The sequence below is a fragment of the Grammomys surdaster genome, unplaced genomic scaffold (assembly GCF_004785775.1).
Source record: "Grammomys surdaster isolate TR1022 unplaced genomic scaffold, NIH_TR_1.0 125581, whole genome shotgun sequence".
NCBI classification, from domain to species: domain Eukaryota; kingdom Metazoa; phylum Chordata; class Mammalia; order Rodentia; family Muridae; genus Grammomys; species Grammomys surdaster.
Window position 1 is genome coordinate 1,354,724 of NW_021620427.1, and position 6,739 is coordinate 1,361,462.

The 6,739-nt window shown below is 36.4% G+C and overlaps 1 non-coding gene across 1 annotated transcript; it reads right to left on the bottom strand.

Moving 5' to 3' along the window:
* Window positions 1–6,281: 6,281 nt before the first annotated feature.
* LOC114638391 lies at window positions 6,282–6,340 on the bottom strand. The gene has a single exon (XR_003713879.1). It is a non-coding gene; the product is annotated as a U7 small nuclear RNA (small nuclear RNA).
* Window positions 6,341–6,739: the final 399 nt, after the last annotated feature.

Sequence of the window (6,739 nt, forward strand, 5' to 3'; positions counted from 1 at the left end):
AAAGAGAATAAATCAAGTTGGGAGGTTTGATTATCTAAGAGTTCTCAGAGTACATTTTTATCCTGGACTGTATGAGTACTTTTTATTCTTCTCAAGTGTGAGGCAGGATCACTACAAAAAGTGGATCTTAGCAATGTGGGTTCTAGCATTTGTGATATACACGTGGGTTCATTCTGGGTCCAGAGACTCAGCTCAGGGAATCAGAAGGGTAGGAAAGTCAAATAGAGGAAAGGGTGAGGGACTGCGTCCTGGGCTGTCTTGAAGCCTTGCTCTGGCTTCCAGCACTCTCGGGACATTATTTCAGGCACTCATGTTGGCTCTGCACTCTCTGAATTTCATATTCAAGTAGGAAAGTGCCTGAGAAGCTCAGTCTGTTCTTTTATCGTTAATTAGCACCATAGCGGGATTGTTTAGTTATCACTTAAAATCGAAGAGGCTTTGGTAAGCATACATCAAAAAAAATATCAGCAATAACTTTAACAACTTTCGTTGTTCTGCTAGTCCTTCCTGAGGAATATGATTTCCTTGAATAATTTAAATCACAAGGAGTATAATTCACACCTGAATTATTTTAAAGTAAATAGACCAATACAGATATTGTTTGTCAGAGCCTCATTAATTCCTTATAAACCTCAAAGCCAATTGGTAAAAAGCTACATTTTCTCCTTGAGTAGACTTAGATCTGATAACCCCTTAAACAACTACCAGAACGACCTAGATACATCAAAAGACTGTACAGATGAGAGAAAATGAGTCTCACTTGTAAAATGAGTGAAGATTAGCTCTTGATCTGCCCTCCTTTCCAATCCCGTTGAACACAACCAAAGGATGCGTATTAGTAATGAAAGTGAATGAGAAACCCTGACTTGGAAGAACAGAGACAGAGACAGACGAGACAGAGATGGAGACAGTAGGCTGGGTATTTTGGACATTGGGCCAGGATGCCAGGGGCATGGTTTCTAAACCTAGATCTCAGTGTTATGGAACTTCCTTAACTATTGAAATTAAGGTACTTACTACACCTAAAGGAACTTCTTAACTCTGCAAAGCTTTAATTACAAAATATGTTAAATACATGTACTATTGACATTTTCAAGCTTCCATTTATGTCCAAACATACTGGATCCCCTATATAATTCTCTCTCTCCTCTCTCTCTCAAGATTTTTTTTCTCAAAAGTGTTACACCTATCTAGTTGTTCTGTGAGAAGCAGAAGGTACATTTTTTATGGTTATATAGTTTCCCTGTGATAGTTATTTGTAGAAAAGTAAAATGTCCACTCAATCATTGATTGATTCAGTGGCTCCTATGGTTACCTCCTTTACAGAGAAGAAAAGGCAGGGCATAATGGGAACATATACTGGACTTCTTCATCTACTTTCCTTCAGTTTGATATTATATGACACTTACTTTTAAATTATATATTTTCCCTAAACTTTTAATTTATAGTATAACTACATCATTTTCCCTTCCTTCTTCTTCTTCTCCTTTCAAAGAAACCATCCTATATATCTCTTCAAGCTCATGGCCATTTTTTTATTAATTTTTCAAACAGAGAGAGAGGGAGGGAGGGAGGGAGGGAGGGAGGGAGGGAGGGAGGGAGAGAGAGAATTCAGAGGTGGCTGGCTGTTTGGTATTGGATAGCCTACTGATGTGCTGTTTCCTGGAGATGAGAAGGCAAATAGAAAGGTGAAATACAGGACATTTTTTAAAATTTCTATTTATCTTGAGCTTATGTATTTGAAATCTTTTAACATGATATATTTATTTACTTGTGATATATAGAAGCTTGGTGTATCACCACTAGAAATGTGCTTTGGGCCGTCATTTCTCAAAAATTTGCTGTAGGGAATCTATAGAGAAACAAGACCTATCAGTTACTGATATTTACGATCAACTTTAAAGAAGCATCATGCCAATGTAAAGAAGAGCTTACACTTCTCTGTACCACAGGGATGATTTACACCTGTTATTATCTAAAGTCAAATGGCTTCTAGAGTATTATGCTGATTGAGCGTTACTACTGGAGACAACATAGAGACAAATGCCCACATCAAACCTTTAAGTGCTGTCAGATACACTAAAGATCCTTGACACATCTTGGTATAGGAGCCAAGCTCACATATATTTACCTCCGCTTAACGTACTGAGAGTCCCGTCACAGATTAGTCTAAAATGTGAAATAGAGAAGATATGGGCATTTAAAATGCATATCAGCAAGATGCAGAATGAGACAGAGGAGAAGATCAGAGGAAGATAACAAAGAAAAAATACATGTAAAAATGCATCAATAAAACCTATTACTATGTAAGATAACTAAAAAGACCCCAATACTATATACAATTAAAATTCTATAATCATTAGCACCCTGAAGTTCAAAAAGACACACACACACTCACACACACACACATATACTTCACCTAAATTCTTCTTAGAAATCTTATTGAAATAACTTAAAATTTCTTATGCAGTCCACAGGCTAAAGAGATGAATTAGCATTGCTTGGCTTGAAACGCAACAGCATAATTCAGGAGAATTGGGGCTTTTAGAAGTGACATAAATCAATGAAAGTACTTACTAAGGATTATCTATGGGCAGGAAACAATCAATGAGTTTGGTGGAATTGTTTTTTGAAAGCACAGCACCTTTCTTAATTTATACCATAATATCAGTATCTTTGATAAAGGAGATTTTAGAGAATACATTTTGCTCTCATCTTTTTGCTTTAACTGAGAGAAGAGAAAACAGCAAACAGTTATTCCATTTCTAGACCTAAAATGTGTAAGGTGCAGAGAGACTTCAATAAAAGTCTTTGTTAAATCTTCCCTTCTTTCTTCTAAGTCTTTTCTTGTTAGATGATTTTTTTAACAGAAAATTGATTTTAGCTGACCTTGTTGTAGAGGTAGGCCACTAAAAGTGGGTTCCTGGGGCTACAGAATTCCCACAGAGAAAAGGAGGATTGAAAAAAATACATCCCCTACCAGGAAAAAACACTGCAATATCAGCATGTCCTATTTGACACCTTGATATTTGAGAGTCATTGCTGACTTGCAGAGTTTTCCTCTATTCTCATATTTAATCATCATCTGCTTCCATGAGCCCCAAACTCCTTTAACTCACATCTGTATACATCTGTGTGTTTTTGTGTTCAGGCACATATGGGATAACAGTTCACTCAATCCTCAGATTACCCTCCAACATTTACAAGGAAATACAGCCTCATTTACTTAAACCATAGTGAAAAGGCAACAATAGCAACATTGTAACTTTTATTATTCCTAGCTGCCACCATTACATATCATTGCTCAATCATTGACTTCAATATACTTGTTCCAAAATGATTTTAAAAATCAAGAATTGGGAAGGGCTATATCTGAAACTTTGTCTGTTCCTAATAGCAACATCTGGGTTATTGAAACTCATGAAAATACTTTTATCTCTCTCTCCTATCTAAGTATACCTTGTGTTCTGGCTCTATCTTGAGAAGACATTTTTCTGATGTAGCATTCTCTTTATGGCTGTCTTTGGCTAAGGATTCTTACAGCACCATCACCTGAACTGTCAGACTTTCTCCATGGAGATTGGATTCTCCAGAGGAAGCATTTTTGTAGTCTTTGTAAATATTATAAAATGTATGGTCCAGTTTTGGATGGTACACAATGTCACTTCCACAAGATCCTATCAAATAAAGAAGGCTCGGGCCCAGCATATACTCTAGATAAAAGGAAGAAACTTCATACATTAGTAAGTAGGACAGCCAACCTGCAACCCTGACTCTCAAACCCTTTCCCTTCTTGAAAATCTTCTAGTTTCCTTGAATGGACATTTTCAAACATGTAACTTCTGTTAGGAATAATACAGTCTATGTAGTCACATTGGCTGTATTGTAGTTTCTCCGTAGAGCTTTTCATCCTTACCATATTTGAATTCTAAATTCTTTTAGTAAAACAGGGCTAAAAACCTTCCATGCTTCCCCAGGAACTACCACACTGATTTCCACATTGGCCTTGCCACTTTGTACTCCCTATAGTAGTTAATATATGGTCCCGTTTTCCAAACATCCTGACATGCCTGCACTATTGATTTATTGATCCTGGCCATTCTGACTGAGGTAAGATGAAATATCAAGATAGTTTTAATTTATGTTTCCCTGAAGGCTTAGGATGTTAAACATTTCTTTACGTTTCATAGCCACTTTTGTTTCATCTTTTGAGAATTCTTTGGTTAGTTCTGCATCCCAATTTTAGCTGGCTTATTTGGCCCCAGGGTGTCTCCCCACACACTGGGTCTAGGGCAACAATGATGAAATATAGATTTTAGTAAGTAATAACTCAGGAGTATTGGAGGGGAGGTGTTACCCACATAGAGGTTTGGGAGTGGCCCATCAATTGAGGTAATTTAGGCATATTAAATATAAGGCTGGGTGTTTGTCTTTCATTCAAGAATTCAGGACACTGGGACAGGTAACAAGGAACTCACACAGCTGCAACTGGGATGATCTGAGTGGGATTAATCACCTACCTCAACACTTGCTATATACTTGGGAAGATATTATGATAGAGATAGGCACCCATAAAGTGTCACCAATATGATCGTATAAATATGAGCTGAACAATAGCAATTGACATGCTAAATGGTTGGGTAAAAGACCAATAGGACTCAATCTACAACAAAGAACTACAGACAGCAAAGCAGGAGGTAAGAGTGGGATAAATAGCCTTCCCCATGGAATAGCATACCAATTGGTTATCCAATACCGAATTGTCAACCCTGAAAACATACATAAAACTAACATTATAACAGAGTACATGCATATATATATATATATATATATATATATATATATATATATACTCATAAGTATAACAAAAAGGCATTGAAATGTTTCAATTGGTCTCTCATGAATCTTGGACAACGTTTCTGGCTTTTAGTTATCAACACTCCTATTTTTCTGGCTATTTTATAGTAATGCTTGTGTCAGTAACCCTGCTTCACAAGTTCATGGAAACTCAGACTAAATTGTGTGAGCTTCTCTAGTTCTGATTTCTTGGATTTAGACTGAGACATGCTTTACGCCTCTCTGCTTCGTCAACTGGAAAGTCTACATTGGGAGTTTTCATTGTAATCATGTGACCTAATTTTCCTAACAAATTATTCTTCTAGTATCTATATCTCATTTAAGTATGTATGTTTGTATGTATATGTATATGCTACCCCTCTCTATTTGTCTGTCACCTAACATCTCTCGTTCACCTGTGCAGATTTTATATATGTATAAAGTTTAATATGTGCTCTACTGAATGTATTAAAGTGCACTCTGTTTAGAATTTTCTAGGCTATGGTTTATCTATATGTCATTATTTTTAGACTTGTGCCTGTTGGATCCAGCGTGAATATGGAACTAAACTCTGTACATTTGATATATAATTAATAAATATTTGTTTAAGTTCTCAAAGGATTCTAGGTTCCGAAAGGTTTGGATAAGAATAAAATTCATTTTTTTTCCTCTAGAGTAAATGAGTCTGTTCCTCATTTGGTTGAAACTTCAGTTAATGTTTCAACCTACTATGGTTCCCGTCCATATCTTGTACTTGTTTGCTTGTGTTTAGTTCAAGGTTTCTCTTCTCTCGTAGTACATGATATCCTGTGTAGATGCCACCTACAGTGGGTACCACCTTTCTACATTAATTAGCTTAATTAAGAACACTCCTCACAGACATGCCCAGAGGCCAACCCAGTGTAAACAATCCTTTTATTTTCCATATGATTCTATGTTGTGTCCAGGTAGTAATTAAAGCTATCCATTATAGATATTGGACTCTCTTTATCGTCTAGGCCACTAATAAAGACTTAAATCACCTTTCTGTGCCTGAAATAAGCAAAATGGATGATGCTACATTTTCCTGAAAACACTTTTGATCATTTTTGAACATTTTGATCTTTTAAACTTTCCATTATATAGGAATCATAGGCATTTTCAGTTAGTAAAAATTTCCTCAGTGGAAAATTCTTTCTCTCTCTCTCTCTCTCTCTCTCTCTCTCCCTCCCTACTCCCCCTCCCCCCACTCTGTGTGTTCTGCTCTGCTCTATACAACTTTTACTTGATATTCTAAAAAACACTCTGGTTGAGAGAACTATCTCTGATAGTGATAGTAAAAATTTTAAAAGCTATCTGGATAGCTCATAATTTTCCTGACCAACGTCAGAGAAACTGTCATAGAAAAATTACTGGATGCTCCAACCAAATCAGAAACCCTGTTAGAAAAATTCTAAAAGTAATTCTTGGGTTTTCTGACCAAAATCAGAAAGCTAGAAAAATTCAAAAAGAGCTGTGTTCACTTTTAAGAAAGCCTTCTCTGGATAGCTACTAAAAAACATTCTAAAAGAGCTGTGTCTGCTCTCTAAGTAATTCTTGGGATTTCTGAAAATCTGTTTTAAAACTTCTTGAGCTGTTTTCACTCTACAGAGATCTTCAGAGAGCTCAGATCTTGCTAGAGAAAAGTTCTAAAGAAGAAATGCTATTGCTTTCTGCTAACTCATCTTTGCAGATCATAAATCCAGTCTTTTATATTACATATCTACAATTTCTTTAATACTGCAGAAGAATTCAGAGATCTGCCTGCCTATGTTACACACAGATCCTAAGCTAGCTCGGTGGGACCCTGGCCTGAAATTACCATTTCTACCATACCTGGTACTGGACTTGCTGTTTTTCGGGGTGACCTTGAACTTAGAAATCT